Here is an 18,218-nt window from a genome sequence, read left to right on the forward strand (position 1 = left end):
CTATGATGTCACTCACTTCCACAGGCCTTGCAGAGTGTAAACAACAACAACCCAGCTTTGTTGTGTATGTAACCAAAGGGATTTGTGATGTCACCTAGAACCTTCACAGCAGCGACAGCTTTATGAGGAGCATCAGCACTGCTCTGCCTGAGCAGAACCATCACCGCCATAGGTTGTCAAATAACCCGGATTTAACCCACACAGGTAAGTCCAATGGGGTGCAGGCATGTCCTCTATGCTTACAGCTTCCCGTGGGTGTTGGTTTGATACCGTTTGGGGACAGCCAAGGAGGCATCTGCAGGCAACAAAGGTAGGTGTGTGCTTGTGTGTGTGTTTCCTATGCAGATCCTAAGCCCAGTGTCACATGCAAGTAGGAGGAGTAAGAAGGGTTCCTGGCAAATCCGGGTTATGGATTGCATTTAAAAAGGCCCCGTGGGAGTGCAATGGGCCCCTGTCTTGCTGCTTAGCAATAATGGTATGGGTTTAGGTTCTGCTGTGTGTACTGGTGGTTGACTGCCCCCCAGCCCAGAGTGTGCATGGAAAATTGTCTGGCAGCCTCCCTGACAGCAAGCAGTGATAGTGCCCATGAAGGGGACCTTGTTGGGCCCGCCCCTTTCACGGTTATCGCTTCTCGGCCTTTTGGCTAAGATCAAGTGTAGTATCTGTTCTTATCAGTTTAATATCTGATACGTCCCCTATCTGGGGACCATATATTAAATGGATTTTTGAGAACGGGGGCCGATTTCGAAGCTTGCTTCCGTCGCCCTATGCATTGACCCGATATGGCAGTATCTTCGGGTACAGTGCACCACCCCCTTACAGGGTTAAAAAGAAAGATTCCTACTTTCATTGCTACCTGCTTGCTGGCTAGCCAGCTAGCCAGCCCTGTGGGCCTTGCTGCTGCTGCAGCCAAAAAACAAAAGGTGGTGCTGCTGCTGCTTCTGCTGCTTCTGCTTCTGCTTGTGTCTGGCCCCTGTTGGAGCGTCCAGGCACAGGACTTCTGCTGCTGCTGACTAAATGGCCTCCTTAATTGGATCATTTGAGTAGCCAGCACACCTGTGCAGGTAGGGCATGACATGATAGGCAGCTGCCTTGATAGCGGGTGGGTGCTGAATGTTCCTAATTGACAAAATAAGATTAATGCTTATGAAGAAATATAAAATCTCATCCCTTCCCCAATATCGCGCCACACCCCTACCCCTTAATTCCCTGGTTGAACGTGATGGACATATGTCTTTTTTCGACCGTACTAACTATGTAACTATGTAACATAACATGGGGGGGGGGGGGGTCTCCTGGCTGTTCACACAGGTGTGTCATTGCTGTACATTGACCATGCATTGCTTCTGTGGTATTGCAAAGGCAAAGACAAATGCTTCCAGCCATCCATTGCACTAATGGATTGGTCATCAGCTGGCTGTCTATGTCCCGCATCAATATAGACCAAAGTACAGAGGGTTAGGCTATGCTATTGTGCACCTACCTGATGCATCAGAAGGTGCGAGGCCCTTGCTAAATTCTGTGCACAGACTTTGAGATCTATGCTTTAGACTGTATCTAAACCTGCTCCAACATGGACTGACATTCTGGCCTACTTTCAGCCGATGCGACTTGTCTGTCGCTGAACAGTCGCTTTTTATGTATTCAGCACCTATGTATAATGTTGTAAAAATGCTCTAGAAGCTAAAGTCGCAGAAATGTCACACATATTTGGCCTGCAACTTTCTGTGCGACAAATTCAGACAGGAAAAATCAGTATAAATCCTTAGAAAATTATCCCCCAGTGTCTCCATCTGCTGGCGGTATTGAATAAGCATTGCTGCACTGATGGGGTATGCATTAGACGAAAAAAAAAGAAGAAAAAGAAGAATAATACGCCCAGAAAAGAGGCGAAAAGGAGAAAAACGTAAAAAAACGTGAAAAAAAAGTAAGAGGAAGAGAAGGGAAAAAAAGGTGGAAATGGGTTTAAAAGTGATTTCGGCGGAGAAATATATATATATATATATATATATATATATATATATATGCGCACACACACACATAGATATAAACGTATTCTCCGTTGAGATATTGCAGCCGCTGCTGTGTCCAGGCCCAGGAGCCTTAGCACTGTGCTGTGATGTCACTCAATACCACTGACATCACTAGGTGTAAACAACATCTCTCCTTTGCTGTGTATGTGACTATGGAGCTGTTTGGTGATGTCGTCTATTACGGCCTTCATAGAAGCAACAGGAGATTGTTGCATCCATCTTGAACCCTCAGAACTACAGTGCTATGATGTCACTCACTTCCACAGGCCTTGCAGAGTGTAAACAACAACAACCCAGCTTTGTTGTGTATGTAACCAAAGGGATTTGTGATGTCACCTAGAACCTTCACAGCAGCGACAGCTTTATGAGGAGCATCAGCACTGCTCTGCCTGAGCAGAACCATCACCGCCATAGGTTGTCAAATAACCCGGATTTAACCCACACAGGTAAGTCCAATGGGGTGCAGGCATGTCCTCTATGCTTACAGCTTCCCGTGGGTGTTGGTTTGATACCGTTTGGGGACAGCCAAGGAGGCATCTGCAGGCAACAAAGGTAGGTGTGTGCTTGTGTGTGTGTTTCCTATGCAGATCCTAAGCCCAGTGTCACATGCAAGTAGGAGGAGTAAGAAGGGTTCCTGGCAAATCCGGGTTATGGATTGCATTTAAAAAGGCCCCGTGGGAGTGCAATGGGCCCCTGTCTTGCTGCTTAGCAATAATGGTATGGGTTTAGGTTCTGCTGTGTGTACTGGTGGTTGACTGCCCCCCAGCCCAGAGTGTGCATGGAAAATTGTCTGGCAGCCTCCCTGACAGCAAGCAGTGATAGTGCCCATGAAGGGGAACTTGTTGGGCCCGCCCCTTTCACGGTTATCGCTTCTCGGCCTTTTGGCTAAGATCAAGTGTAGTATCTGTTCTTATCAGTTTAATATCTGATACGTCCCCTATCTGGGGACCATATATTAAATGGATTTTTGAGAACGGGGGCCGATTTCGAAGCTTGCTTCCGTCGCCCTATGCATTGACCCGATATGGCAGTATCTTCGGGTACAGTGCACCACCCCCTTACAGGGTTAAAAAGAAAGATTCCTACTTTCATTGCTACCTGCTTGCTGGCTAGCCAGCTAGCCAGCCCTGTGGGCCTTGCTGCTGCTGCAGCCAAAAAACAAAAGGTGGTGCTGCTGCTGCTTCTGCTGCTTCTGCTTCTGCTTGTGTCTGGCCCCTGTTGGAGCGTCCAGGCACAGGACTTCTGCTGCTGCTGACTAAATGGCCTCCTTAATTGGATCATTTGAGTAGCCAGCACACCTGTGCAGGTAGGGCATGACATGATAGGCAGCTGCCTTGATAGCGGGTGGGTGCTGAATGTTCCTAATTGACAAAATAAGATTAATGCTTATGAAGAAATATAAAATCTCATCCCTTCCCCAATATCGCGCCACACCCCTACCCCTTAATTCCCTGGTTGAACGTGATGGACATATGTCTTTTTTCGACCGTACTAACTATGTAACTATGTAACATAACATGGGGGGGGGGGGGGGGGGGGGTCTCCTGGCTGTTCACACAGGTGTGTCATTGCTGTACATTGACCATGCATTGCTTCTGTGGTATTGCAAAGGCAAAGACAAATGCTTCCAGCCATCCATTGCACTAATGGATTGGTCATCAGCTGGCTGTCTATGTCCCGCATCAATATAGACCAAAGTACAGAGGGTTAGGCTATGCTATTGTGCACCTACCTGATGCATCAGAAGGTGCGAGGCCCTTGCTAAATTCTGTGCACAGACTTTGAGATCTATGCTTTAGACTGTATCTAAACCTGCTCCAACATGGACTGACATTCTGGCCTACTTTCAGCCGATGCGACTTGTCTGTCGCTGAACAGTCGCTTTTTATGTATTCAGCACCTATGTATAATGTTGTAAAAATGCTCTAGAAGCTAAAGTCGCAGAAATGTCACACATATTTGGCCTGCAACTTTCTGTGCGACAAATTCAGACAGGAAAAATCAGTATAAATCCTTAGAAAATTATCCCCCAGTGTCTCCATCTGCTGGCGGTATTGAATAAGCATTGCTGCACTGATGGGGTATGCATTAGACGAAAAAAAAGAAGAAAAAGAAGAATAATACGCCCAGAAAAGAGGCGAAAAGGAGAAAAACGTAAAAAAACGTGAAAAAAAAGTAAGAGGAAGAGAAGGGAAAAAAAGGTGGAAATGGGTTTAAAAGTGATTTCGGCGGAGAAATATATATATATATATATATATATATATATATATATATATATATATATATATATATATGCGCACACACACACATAGATATAAACGTATTCTCCGTTGAGATATTGCAGCCGCTGCTGTGTCCAGGCCCAGGAGCCTTAGCACTGTGCTGTGATGTCACTCAATACCACTGACATCACTAGGTGTAAACAACATCTCTCCTTTGCTGTGTATGTGACTATGGAGCTGTTTGGTGATGTCGTCTATTACGGCCTTCATAGAAGCAACAGGAGATTGTTGCATCCATCTTGAACCCTCAGAACTACAGTGCTATGATGTCACTCACTTCCACAGGCCTTGCAGAGTGTAAACAACAACAACCCAGCTTTGTTGTGTATGTAACCAAAGGGATTTGTGATGTCACCTAGAACCTTCACAGCAGCGACAGCTTTATGAGGAGCATCAGCACTGCTCTGCCTGAGCAGAACCATCACCGCCATAGGTTGTCAAATAACCCGGATTTAACCCACACAGGTAAGTCCAATGGGGTGCAGGCATGTCCTCTATGCTTACAGCTTCCCGTGGGTGTTGGTTTGATACCGTTTGGGGACAGCCAAGGAGGCATCTGCAGGCAACAAAGGTAGGTGTGTGCTTGTGTGTGTGTTTCCTATGCAGATCCTAAGCCCAGTGTCACATGCAAGTAGGAGGAGTAAGAAGGGTTCCTGGCAAATCCGGGTTATGGATTGCATTTAAAAAGGCCCCGTGGGAGTGCAATGGGCCCCTGTCTTGCTGCTTAGCAATAATGGTATGGGTTTAGGTTCTGCTGTGTGTACTGGTGGTTGACTGCCCCCCAGCCCAGAGTGTGCATGGAAAATTGTCTGGCAGCCTCCCTGACAGCAAGCAGTGATAGTGCCCATGAAGGGGACCTTGTTGGGCCCGCCCCTTTCACGGTTATCGCTTCTCGGCCTTTTGGCTAAGATCAAGTGTAGTATCTGTTCTTATCAGTTTAATATCTGATACGTCCCCTATCTGGGGACCATATATTAAATGGATTTTTGAGAACGGGGGCCGATTTCGAAGCTTGCTTCCGTCGCCCTATGCATTGACCCGATATGGCAGTATCTTCGGGTACAGTGCACCACCCCCTTACAGGGTTAAAAAGAAAGATTCCTACTTTCATTGCTACCTGCTTGCTGGCTAGCCAGCTAGCCAGCCCTGTGGGCCTTGCTGCTGCTGCAGCCAAAAAACAAAAGGTGGTGCTGCTGCTGCTTCTGCTGCTTCTGCTTCTGCTTGTGTCTGGCCCCTGTTGGAGCGTCCAGGCACAGGACTTCTGCTGCTGCTGACTAAATGGCCTCCTTAATTGGATCATTTGAGTAGCCAGCACACCTGTGCAGGTAGGGCATGACATGATAGGCAGCTGCCTTGATAGCGGGTGGGTGCTGAATGTTCCTAATTGACAAAATAAGATTAATGCTTATGAAGAAATATAAAATCTCATCCCTTCCCCAATATCGCGCCACACCCCTACCCCTTAATTCCCTGGTTGAACGTGATGGACATATGTCTTTTTTCGACCGTACTAACTATGTAACTATGTAACATAACATGGGGGGGGGGGGGGGGGTCTCCTGGCTGTTCACACAGGTGTGTCATTGCTGTACATTGACCATGCATTGCTTCTGTGGTATTGCAAAGGCAAAGACAAATGCTTCCAGCCATCCATTGCACTAATGGATTGGTCATCAGCTGGCTGTCTATGTCCCGCATCAATATAGACCAAAGTACAGAGGGTTAGGCTATGCTATTGTGCACCTACCTGATGCATCAGAAGGTGCGAGGCCCTTGCTAAATTCTGTGCACAGACTTTGAGATCTATGCTTTAGACTGTATCTAAACCTGCTCCAACATGGACTGACATTCTGGCCTACTTTCAGCCGATGCGACTTGTCTGTCGCTGAACAGTCGCTTTTTATGTATTCAGCACCTATGTATAATGTTGTAAAAATGCTCTAGAAGCTAAAGTCGCAGAAATGTCACACATATTTGGCCTGCAACTTTCTGTGCGACAAATTCAGACAGGAAAAATCAGTATAAATCCTTAGAAAATTATCCCCCAGTGTCTCCATCTGCTGGCGGTATTGAATAAGCATTGCTGCACTGATGGGGTATGCATTAGACGAAAAAAAAGAAGAAAAAGAAGAATAATACGCCCAGAAAAGAGGCGAAAAGGAGAAAAACGTAAAAAAACGTGAAAAAAAAGTAAGAGGAAGAGAAGGGAAAAAAAGGTGGAAATGGGTTTAAAAGTGATTTCGGCGGAGAAATATATATATATATATATATATATATATATATATATATATATATATATATATGCGCACACACACACATAGATATAAACGTATTCTCCGTTGAGATATTGCAGCCGCTGCTGTGTCCAGGCCCAGGAGCCTTAGCACTGTGCTGTGATGTCACTCAATACCACTGACATCACTAGGTGTAAACAACATCTCTCCTTTGCTGTGTATGTGACTATGGAGCTGTTTGGTGATGTCGTCTATTACGGCCTTCATAGAAGCAACAGGAGATTGTTGCATCCATCTTGAACCCTCAGAACTACAGTGCTATGATGTCACTCACTTCCACAGGCCTTGCAGAGTGTAAACAACAACAACCCAGCTTTGTTGTGTATGTAACCAAAGGGATTTGTGATGTCACCTAGAACCTTCACAGCAGCGACAGCTTTATGAGGAGCATCAGCACTGCTCTGCCTGAGCAGAACCATCACCGCCATAGGTTGTCAAATAACCCGGATTTAACCCACACAGGTAAGTCCAATGGGGTGCAGGCATGTCCTCTATGCTTACAGCTTCCCGTGGGTGTTGGTTTGATACCGTTTGGGGACAGCCAAGGAGGCATCTGCAGGCAACAAAGGTAGGTGTGTGCTTGTGTGTGTGTTTCCTATGCAGATCCTAAGCCCAGTGTCACATGCAAGTAGGAGGAGTAAGAAGGGTTCCTGGCAAATCCGGGTTATGGATTGCATTTAAAAAGGCCCCGTGGGAGTGCAATGGGCCCCTGTCTTGCTGCTTAGCAATAATGGTATGGGTTTAGGTTCTGCTGTGTGTACTGGTGGTTGACTGCCCCCCAGCCCAGAGTGTGCATGGAAAATTGTCTGGCAGCCTCCCTGACAGCAAGCAGTGATAGTGCCCATGAAGGGGACCTTGTTGGGCCCGCCCCTTTCACGGTTATCGCTTCTCGGCCTTTTGGCTAAGATCAAGTGTAGTATCTGTTCTTATCAGTTTAATATCTGATACGTCCCCTATCTGGGGACCATATATTAAATGGATTTTTGAGAACGGGGGCCGATTTCGAAGCTTGCTTCCGTCGCCCTATGCATTGACCCGATATGGCAGTATCTTCGGGTACAGTGCACCACCCCCTTACAGGGTTAAAAAGAAAGATTCCTACTTTCATTGCTACCTGCTTGCTGGCTAGCCAGCTAGCCAGCCCTGTGGGCCTTGCTGCTGCTGCAGCCAAAAAACAAAAGGTGGTGCTGCTGCTGCTTCTGCTGCTTCTGCTTCTGCTTGTGTCTGGCCCCTGTTGGAGCGTCCAGGCACAGGACTTCTGCTGCTGCTGACTAAATGGCCTCCTTAATTGGATCATTTGAGTAGCCAGCACACCTGTGCAGGTAGGGCATGACATGATAGGCAGCTGCCTTGATAGCGGGTGGGTGCTGAATGTTCCTAATTGACAAAATAAGATTAATGCTTATGAAGAAATATAAAATCTCATCCCTTCCCCAATATCGCGCCACACCCCTACCCCTTAATTCCCTGGTTGAACGTGATGGACATATGTCTTTTTTCGACCGTACTAACTATGTAACTATGTAACATAACATGGGGGGGGGGGGGGGGGGGTCTCCTGGCTGTTCACACAGGTGTGTCATTGCTGTACATTGACCATGCATTGCTTCTGTGGTATTGCAAAGGCAAAGACAAATGCTTCCAGCCATCCATTGCACTAATGGATTGGTCATCAGCTGGCTGTCTATGTCCCGCATCAATATAGACCAAAGTACAGAGGGTTAGGCTATGCTATTGTGCACCTACCTGATGCATCAGAAGGTGCGAGGCCCTTGCTAAATTCTGTGCACAGACTTTGAGATCTATGCTTTAGACTGTATCTAAACCTGCTCCAACATGGACTGACATTCTGGCCTACTTTCAGCCGATGCGACTTGTCTGTCGCTGAACAGTCGCTTTTTATGTATTCAGCACCTATGTATAATGTTGTAAAAATGCTCTAGAAGCTAAAGTCGCAGAAATGTCACACATATTTGGCCTGCAACTTTCTGTGCGACAAATTCAGACAGGAAAAATCAGTATAAATCCTTAGAAAATTATCCCCCAGTGTCTCCATCTGCTGGCGGTATTGAATAAGCATTGCTGCACTGATGGGGTATGCATTAGACGAAAAAAAAGAAGAAAAAGAAGAATAATACGCCCAGAAAAGAGGCGAAAAGGAGAAAAACGTAAAAAAACGTGAAAAAAAAGTAAGAGGAAGAGAAGGGAAAAAAAGGTGGAAATGGGTTTAAAAGTGATTTCGGCGGAGAAATATATATATATATATATATATATATATATATATATATATATATATATATGCGCACACACACACATAGATATAAACGTATTCTCCGTTGAGATATTGCAGCCGCTGCTGTGTCCAGGCCCAGGAGCCTTAGCACTGTGCTGTGATGTCACTCAATACCACTGACATCACTAGGTGTAAACAACATCTCTCCTTTGCTGTGTATGTGACTATGGAGCTGTTTGGTGATGTCGTCTATTACGGCCTTCATAGAAGCAACAGGAGATTGTTGCATCCATCTTGAACCCTCAGAACTACAGTGCTATGATGTCACTCACTTCCACAGGCCTTGCAGAGTGTAAACAACAACAACCCAGCTTTGTTGTGTATGTAACCAAAGGGATTTGTGATGTCACCTAGAACCTTCACAGCAGCGACAGCTTTATGAGGAGCATCAGCACTGCTCTGCCTGAGCAGAACCATCACCGCCATAGGTTGTCAAATAACCCGGATTTAACCCACACAGGTAAGTCCAATGGGGTGCAGGCATGTCCTCTATGCTTACAGCTTCCCGTGGGTGTTGGTTTGATACCGTTTGGGGACAGCCAAGGAGGCATCTGCAGGCAACAAAGGTAGGTGTGTGCTTGTGTGTGTGTTTCCTATGCAGATCCTAAGCCCAGTGTCACATGCAAGTAGGAGGAGTAAGAAGGGTTCCTGGCAAATCCGGGTTATGGATTGCATTTAAAAAGGCCCCGTGGGAGTGCAATGGGCCCCTGTCTTGCTGCTTAGCAATAATGGTATGGGTTTAGGTTCTGCTGTGTGTACTGGTGGTTGACTGCCCCCCAGCCCAGAGTGTGCATGGAAAATTGTCTGGCAGCCTCCCTGACAGCAAGCAGTGATAGTGCCCATGAAGGGGACCTTGTTGGGCCCGCCCCTTTCACGGTTATCGCTTCTCGGCCTTTTGGCTAAGATCAAGTGTAGTATCTGTTCTTATCAGTTTAATATCTGATACGTCCCCTATCTGGGGACCATATATTAAATGGATTTTTGAGAACGGGGGCCGATTTCGAAGCTTGCTTCCGTCGCCCTATGCATTGACCCGATATGGCAGTATCTTCGGGTACAGTGCACCACCCCCTTACAGGGTTAAAAAGAAAGATTCCTACTTTCATTGCTACCTGCTTGCTGGCTAGCCAGCTAGCCAGCCCTGTGGGCCTTGCTGCTGCTGCAGCCAAAAAACAAAAGGTGGTGCTGCTGCTGCTTCTGCTGCTTCTGCTTCTGCTTGTGTCTGGCCCCTGTTGGAGCGTCCAGGCACAGGACTTCTGCTGCTGCTGACTAAATGGCCTCCTTAATTGGATCATTTGAGTAGCCAGCACACCTGTGCAGGTAGGGCATGACATGATAGGCAGCTGCCTTGATAGCGGGTGGGTGCTGAATGTTCCTAATTGACAAAATAAGATTAATGCTTATGAAGAAATATAAAATCTCATCCCTTCCCCAATATCGCGCCACACCCCTACCCCTTAATTCCCTGGTTGAACGTGATGGACATATGTCTTTTTTCGACCGTACTAACTATGTAACTATGTAACATAACATGGGGGGGGGGGGGGGGTCTCCTGGCTGTTCACACAGGTGTGTCATTGCTGTACATTGACCATGCATTGCTTCTGTGGTATTGCAAAGGCAAAGACAAATGCTTCCAGCCATCCATTGCACTAATGGATTGGTCATCAGCTGGCTGTCTATGTCCCGCATCAATATAGACCAAAGTACAGAGGGTTAGGCTATGCTATTGTGCACCTACCTGATGCATCAGAAGGTGCGAGGCCCTTGCTAAATTCTGTGCACAGACTTTGAGATCTATGCTTTAGACTGTATCTAAACCTGCTCCAACATGGACTGACATTCTGGCCTACTTTCAGCCGATGCGACTTGTCTGTCGCTGAACAGTCGCTTTTTATGTATTCAGCACCTATGTATAATGTTGTAAAAATGCTCTAGAAGCTAAAGTCGCAGAAATGTCACACATATTTGGCCTGCAACTTTCTGTGCGACAAATTCAGACAGGAAAAATCAGTATAAATCCTTAGAAAATTATCCCCCAGTGTCTCCATCTGCTGGCGGTATTGAATAAGCATTGCTGCACTGATGGGGTATGCATTAGACGAAAAAAAAGAAGAAAAAGAAGAATAATACGCCCAGAAAAGAGGCGAAAAGGAGAAAAACGTAAAAAAACGTGAAAAAAAAGTAAGAGGAAGAGAAGGGAAAAAAAGGTGGAAATGGGTTTAAAAGTGATTTCGGCGGAGAAATATATATATATATATATATATATATATATATATATATATATATATGCGCACACACACACATAGATATAAACGTATTCTCCGTTGAGATATTGCAGCCGCTGCTGTGTCCAGGCCCAGGAGCCTTAGCACTGTGCTGTGATGTCACTCAATACCACTGACATCACTAGGTGTAAACAACATCTCTCCTTTGCTGTGTATGTGACTATGGAGCTGTTTGGTGATGTCGTCTATTACGGCCTTCATAGAAGCAACAGGAGATTGTTGCATCCATCTTGAACCCTCAGAACTACAGTGCTATGATGTCACTCACTTCCACAGGCCTTGCAGAGTGTAAACAACAACAACCCAGCTTTGTTGTGTATGTAACCAAAGGGATTTGTGATGTCACCTAGAACCTTCACAGCAGCGACAGCTTTATGAGGAGCATCAGCACTGCTCTGCCTGAGCAGAACCATCACCGCCATAGGTTGTCAAATAACCCGGATTTAACCCACACAGGTAAGTCCAATGGGGTGCAGGCATGTCCTCTATGCTTACAGCTTCCCGTGGGTGTTGGTTTGATACCGTTTGGGGACAGCCAAGGAGGCATCTGCAGGCAACAAAGGTAGGTGTGTGCTTGTGTGTGTGTTTCCTATGCAGATCCTAAGCCCAGTGTCACATGCAAGTAGGAGGAGTAAGAAGGGTTCCTGGCAAATCCGGGTTATGGATTGCATTTAAAAAGGCCCCGTGGGAGTGCAATGGGCCCCTGTCTTGCTGCTTAGCAATAATGGTATGGGTTTAGGTTCTGCTGTGTGTACTGGTGGTTGACTGCCCCCCAGCCCAGAGTGTGCATGGAAAATTGTCTGGCAGCCTCCCTGACAGCAAGCAGTGATAGTGCCCATGAAGGGGACCTTGTTGGGCCCGCCCCTTTCACGGTTATCGCTTCTCGGCCTTTTGGCTAAGATCTTGTATCTTGTCAAGGGGCTCTGAGTTCGTCGAACCTTCGGCCTTGAGGCATCGGCGGTTTTTTAGCCGTCTTAAGCCTCATGCTGCTATAGGAGGAGGACTTACAAAGAACGGGAAGGCGATCCCCCATGGCGACCCTTAGGTTTGCTGCGCATACTGAAACTCGGATTAAGAACACCTTCCGTATTGAAGTGGATGAGGAGAAAAAGGAGAAGATGACTTTGGAATTTTTTGTCAAGAGAATTATGCTGGATTTATTGCACATTCAGAGAGAAGATGTGTTTTGCCTAAAAGACCCAGGTAAAGGACTTTTCATTCTTACCTTGACTTCCGCATCTGCATGTGACCATATGTTTGAGAAAGTTCGGGAGCTTGCCAATGAGGAGGATATGAAAGGACTTGTTTTCATTGCTCTATATTCTAATGGCGATGTTCCACTGGTGGTTACTATGCACGATCCATACGTGGATATAAGAGACATTGTCTTATTTTTAAACCAATATTGTGCGGAAGTCAAATACTCTCATAAAATAATGAATGCAATGGACTTTTGGACTGGAAAGCATAAGTTTGCTGTTAAGTTCAGAGAAGATGTGAGAGGAATTGGAGGTCTGTGTCGCCCACCTGCAAATTTTTTAATTGGGCGTAAACGTGGCTATTTATTCTACCCTGGGATGCCGTATTATTGCAGGAAATGCCATGAATATGGTCATACACAAGAATCTTGCAAAGAGGAAGTGGTTATTTGCAAAAGATGTGGCCAAAAAGGCCACACCACTTTTGACTGTCAAAATGAGATTCTGTGTAATGTGTGTAAGCAGAAAGGACACGCTTTTAAGGATTGTCCTCAACGCTCCTGGGCCAATATTGTGGCTACGTCGGCTGGTCCCTCGATGAGGAAGAGCTCCATGGATGCTGTGCCTGTGCCTAAGACCCACACCCTGAAAGTGATGCCTGAGTCTTCTGCTACCGGAATTCCTGTGATACCTGCTGTGGCTCATGTCTCCAAAAGCATTGTGTCCCCGGGGAAGGTCGTGGGACCTGAGACAGAAGTGAGGGGTTCTCCTCTCATGGAAGTTGAGGGTCCTGGACCGCCCAGAAGGGATACAGAGGAGATGGATGTAGAAGAACGGCGAAAGAGGAAAAGCAGAGACCGGAAAGAGGAAAAGGGCCTTAACATCAAAAGGAGTGGTCGAGTTAGTGCGGACGAGGGGAACGTGGAGATTGTCTGCCAAAAGGTTATAACAGCATCCGACCCTGTTAATATTGAGGAATTTGTGTCACCACCTACAGATTGGGGTTCTTTGTCTGAGGATAATGAATGACCCAGGAGCTACCAAGTGTTAATATCTCCTCCTTCAATGTGAGGAGTTTGAAGAGCCCAGAGAGGAGGGCTGCTTTATTTTCTTTCTTGTCTTCTTTGCCTACAGACATTTTATTTTTACAGGAATGTGCCATTGATTATGATATCAATTATTCATCTTTGAGATCTGAATGGACTCTTGGCCCGTCTGTGTGGTCAGGGGATAATGAGAGGAAAGTGACTGGTGTTGGCATACTGTTCAAGAGCAGTGAGTATAAAGTTACCTCCTTCACAGACATTGTACCCGGTAGAGCCCTGCTCGTTCATATTATTTATAATGACATGAATATGAGACTTTTAAATGTATATGCCTCTCCAGATAAGGATGAAAGATCTGATTTATTAGAGAAAATTCAGTTTTATTTACCGGGTTCATCCCCGCTTATCATCGCTGGTGATTTTAATTGTATAATGGCAGGAGAGGAGCGGGCTGGAGGATCTGAACAAAGGAAAGATAAGACTGAAAAACAACTAAAGGATTTTATAGTTGATTTTAATTTAAAAGATTTGTGGAGAACCTCTTTCCCTAATGACCCTGGGTATACCTGGGGGAATAGCCTTTATATGTCAAGGATTGATTATATTTTTGCTTCTGGATTTGCATTTTATGGGAATATGCAATTGACTTCTACCTTTTTTTCAGATCATAAGATTTTATCTGCTACATGTAAGTTTGATGGGGTTTGCAGAGCCAAAGGAGTCTGGCGTCTGAATGTCTCTTTGCTTGAAGATGAAGAAATTAAATGTAATTTTATCTATCTTTTTAAAAAATTGCAGAACTCAAGGACTAATTTTAATTCTCTTTTAGCATGGTGGGAATTCTGCAAGGTAAAATTTAAAGAGTATTTTATTAAGATGGGTGTTAAAAAAACAAAAGAGAAATTGAAATGGTATAGAGATCTTAACACAAAACTACAAACCTATTATCAACTCAAAGAGCTGGGTGTATATGTAGACGATCTGATTTTAAGTGTTAAAAGTGATATTCAGAAGGCTATAACTAACAAAGGGAAAGAAATAATTTTTAACTCCAAAGTTGAATGTAAAGAGAAGGATGAAAAGTGTACAAGATTCTTTTTTAAAAAGGTAATGGAAACAAAAAAGTTAATAATTAACATTGAGGATGAAACTACTAATGTAGGAATATTATCCAAAGCTAAATCTTTTTATCAAGATCTATTTAATGAGAAGCCCATTGATATATCTGCTGCTAATTTTCTCCTAAGCACTTTAGATTGTGGTTTAAGTAAGGAGGACCAAGATGCACTTTGCACAGAAGTAAGATGCCAAGAATTAGAAATTGCTGCTAAAAGTTTATCCACAGGTAAAACACCAGGTTCTGATGGACTTCCTGTAGAGTTTTATAAAACCTTTTGGGAAATTTTTAAAGATGATTTGCTTAATATTTTTAAGGAGGCTTTTAATTCTGATGTTCTACCTTTATCTTGGAGGAGTGGTATAGTGTCTCTGATCCCCAAAAAGGGGGATAGGAACAGCTTAGAAAATTGGAGACCAATTACGCTTCTTAATGTTGATTATAAGATTATGTCAAAAATTTTTGTTAACAGAATGAAGCCGTTTTTGTACAAGGTCATCCATGTGGATCAGGTATGTGGTGTCCCAGGAAGGAGTGTAGCTGAACCTTTAAATGCTATTAGGGACGTCATATGGTATCAGCAAGAGCGGAATCAAAATCTAGCCATTCTATCTCTAGATTTTCATAAAGCGTTCGATAGAGTATCACATTGTTTTTTATGGATGGTTTTACAACGCATGGGTTTTCCTAACATATTTATTAAGCAAATTGCTCTCTTATATAAAGGTTCTTTTAGCAGGATTTTAATAAATGGTTTCCTTACAGATTTTATTAATTTATCATCAGGGGTAAAGCAAGGCTGCCCTCTGTCTCCTATACTGTTTATATGTGCAATAGAACCTCTGTTAAACTTAATAAGGAATGATAAAATAATAAAAGGAGTGCCAGTTCCTGGAGGTAATAGTGCCACCCTTAAAGTGTGTGGCTATATGGATGATATTAATGTTTTTTGTGAAAGTGCCTTCTCTTTACAAAGAGTTGTTGATGTTACTGATTTCTTTTGTAAAGCTTCTGCTTTTAAACTTAATTTATCTAAATGTGACTGTTTTTATATAGGTAAATGGGAAAACGTGCAAATACCAAACCTACAATTACAGTCAGAAAAAATAAAAATCCTTGGAGTCATCTTTGATAAAAATAACAATGGTGAGGAAAGTTGGCTAATGGTAAAAGAAAAGGTAAAGAAAAAGGTAGACTTTTGGTCCCTTAGGAAATTATCCTTAGAAGGTAAAATTTTGGTGATTAAGGCTATGCTAATACCCATTATGCTCTATTTAAATATGATTTATCCTCCTAATGAACTTATGTCTAGGCAACTTCAGAGGATTCTCTTTGAGTTTCTATGGAGTTCTAAAGCAGAAAAATTAAAAAGAGATACTATGTATAAGTCACAAAAAAATGGAGGAAAACAGGTTCCCTGTATTAGAAAATTTTTATACTTAAGGTTTTTTAGTTGGTGTTTTAGGGGACTTTTTATGAAAAGTGTATGGTCCTGTTTTTTAAAGTACTCTGCGGGACATATTTTTAGAAAAAGAGAATGGGTGTTTTTATCATTATCTTCTCCTGTACTTTTAACTCCGCCTAAACATTATGCCATCTTAGAAAAAATTATACGTATGTATAACCTTAAAGACTTTGACTTGTTAACCTTGAGGGATGCTCGTAAGATAGAAGTACAGTTAAATTTGCAAGAAGAAATATGTATGGTCTCTAATTTTTCTTATAATAGGTGTGTACAAATATGGAAAAAGGTAAACGAGCCATATCTTTTTAATGAGCACAAGGATTTAGCATGGATGATTATCCATGAGTGTCTTCCGGTAAGATTTTTCCAATATAGAAGAGGTCTAAATGCTGTATGTGTCTGTCCCCGGGATAATTGCAATATAGATGAAACTGTTTTGCACCTTTTCTGGAATTGTTATTTTGCACAAAAGGTTTTTAGACTAATTGGTTCTTTATTGAAATTCCTAACAGGTCTAAAAGTTTTAAATCATGAAGTTGTTTTATATGGCAAAAGTGATGGAGTTACGAAAGAAAAAGAGAGAATTTTGTGGATTTTTATCAACTGTACAAAAAATGTATTATGGAAAGTTCGTAATATCCTTGTCTTCAAAAGAGATTTTATTTGTGAAAAAGAATGTTTGAAGATGATATACAGTGAAGTTTACTTGTACTATTTAATTGATAAAAAGAGATATGGGCAGAAAAAAGCATTAGCTATGTGGAATTTACATTTATGGAAAACAGTATTTGATGTATTGTAAACATTTTTTGTGATGTATTTAAGTTTTTGAGTTTTTTCAATAAAAATGTAAAAAAAAAAAAAAAAAAAATCTGTTCTTATCAGTTTAATATCTGATACGTCCCCTATCTGGGGACCATATATTAAATGGATTTTTGAGAACGGGGGCCGATTTCGAAGCTTGCTTCCGTCGCCCTATGCATTGACCCGATATGGCAGTATCTTCGGGTACAGTGCACCACCCCCTTACAGGGTTAAAAAGAAAGATTCCTACTTTCATTGCTACCTGCTTGCTGGCTAGCCAGCTAGCCAGCCCTGTGGGCCTTGCTGCTGCTGCAGCCAAAAAACAAAAGGTGGTGCTGCTGCTGCTTCTGCTGCTTCTGCTTCTGCTTGTGTCTGGCCCCTGTTGGAGCGTCCAGGCACAGGACTTCTGCTGCTGCTGACTAAATGGCCTCCTTAATTGGATCATTTGAGTAGCCAGCACACCTGTGCAGGTAGGGCATGACATGATAGGCAGCTGCCTTGATAGCGGGTGGGTGCTGAATGTTCCTAATTGACAAAATAAGATTAATGCTTATGAAGAAATATAAAATCTCATCCCTTCCCCAATATCGCGCCACACCCCTACCCCTTAATTCCCTGGTTGAACGTGATGGACATATGTCTTTTTTCGACCGTACTAACTATGTAACTATGTAACATAACATGGGGGGGGGGGGGGGGGGGGTCTCCTGGCTGTTCACACAGGTGTGTCATTGCTGTACATTGACCATGCATTGCTTCTGTGGTATTGCAAAGGCAAAGACAAATGCTTCCAGCCATCCATTGCACTAATGGATTGGTCATCAGCTGGCTGTCTATGTCCCGCATCAATATAGACCAAAGTACAGAGGGTTAGGCTATGCTATTGTGCACCTACCTGATGCATCAGAAGGTGCGAGGCCCTTGCTAAATTCTGTGCACAGACTTTGAGATCTATGCTTTAGACTGTATCTAAACCTGCTCCAACATGGACTGACATTCTGGCCTACTTTCAGCCGATGCGACTTGTCTGTCGCTGAACAGTCGCTTTTTATGTATTCAGCACCTATGTATAATGTTGTAAAAATGCTCTAGAAGCTAAAGTCGCAGAAATGTCACACATATTTGGCCTGCAACTTTCTGTGCGACAAATTCAGACAGGAAAAATCAGTATAAATCCTTAGAAAATTATCCCCCAGTGTCTCCATCTGCTGGCGGTATTGAATAAGCATTGCTGCACTGATGGGGTATGCATTAGACGAAAAAAAAGAAGAAAAAGAAGAATAATACGCCCAGAAAAGAGGCGAAAAGGAGAAAAACGTAAAAAAACGTGAAAAAAAAGTAAGAGGAAGAGAAGGGAAAAAAAGGTGGAAATGGGTTTAAAAGTGATTTCGGCGGAG

The 18,218-nt window shown here is 43.7% G+C and overlaps 6 non-coding genes across 6 annotated transcripts; all 6 read left to right on the top strand.

Annotated features, from left to right (window-relative positions):
• Positions 1 to 623: 623 nt before the first annotated feature.
• On the top strand, positions 624 to 814 carry LOC130313089 (U2 spliceosomal RNA). The gene has a single exon (XR_008861110.1). It is a non-coding gene; the product is annotated as a U2 spliceosomal RNA (small nuclear RNA).
• Positions 815 to 2,898: 2,084 nt separating this feature from the next.
• On the top strand, positions 2,899 to 3,089 carry LOC130313090 (U2 spliceosomal RNA). The gene has a single exon (XR_008861111.1). It is a non-coding gene; the product is annotated as a U2 spliceosomal RNA (small nuclear RNA).
• A 2,110-nt stretch (positions 3,090 to 5,199) lies between these two features.
• LOC130313091 (U2 spliceosomal RNA) lies at positions 5,200 to 5,390 on the top strand. The gene has a single exon (XR_008861112.1). It is a non-coding gene; the product is annotated as a U2 spliceosomal RNA (small nuclear RNA).
• A 2,100-nt stretch (positions 5,391 to 7,490) lies between these two features.
• On the top strand, positions 7,491 to 7,681 carry LOC130313092 (U2 spliceosomal RNA). Its single transcript, XR_008861113.1, has one exon. It is a non-coding gene; the product is annotated as a U2 spliceosomal RNA (small nuclear RNA).
• A 2,100-nt stretch (positions 7,682 to 9,781) lies between these two features.
• Positions 9,782 to 9,972, top strand: LOC130313093 (U2 spliceosomal RNA). The gene has a single exon (XR_008861114.1). It is a non-coding gene; the product is annotated as a U2 spliceosomal RNA (small nuclear RNA).
• Positions 9,973 to 16,846: 6,874 nt separating this feature from the next.
• Positions 16,847 to 17,041, top strand: LOC130313169 (U2 spliceosomal RNA). The gene has a single exon (XR_008861177.1). It is a non-coding gene; the product is annotated as a U2 spliceosomal RNA (small nuclear RNA).
• The last annotated feature ends 1,177 nt before the right edge of the window (positions 17,042 to 18,218 follow it).

The sequence above is a fragment of the Hyla sarda genome, unplaced genomic scaffold, assembly GCF_029499605.1.
Source record: "Hyla sarda isolate aHylSar1 unplaced genomic scaffold, aHylSar1.hap1 scaffold_175, whole genome shotgun sequence".
In the NCBI taxonomy this organism is placed as follows: Eukaryota; Metazoa; Chordata; class Amphibia; order Anura; family Hylidae; genus Hyla; species Hyla sarda.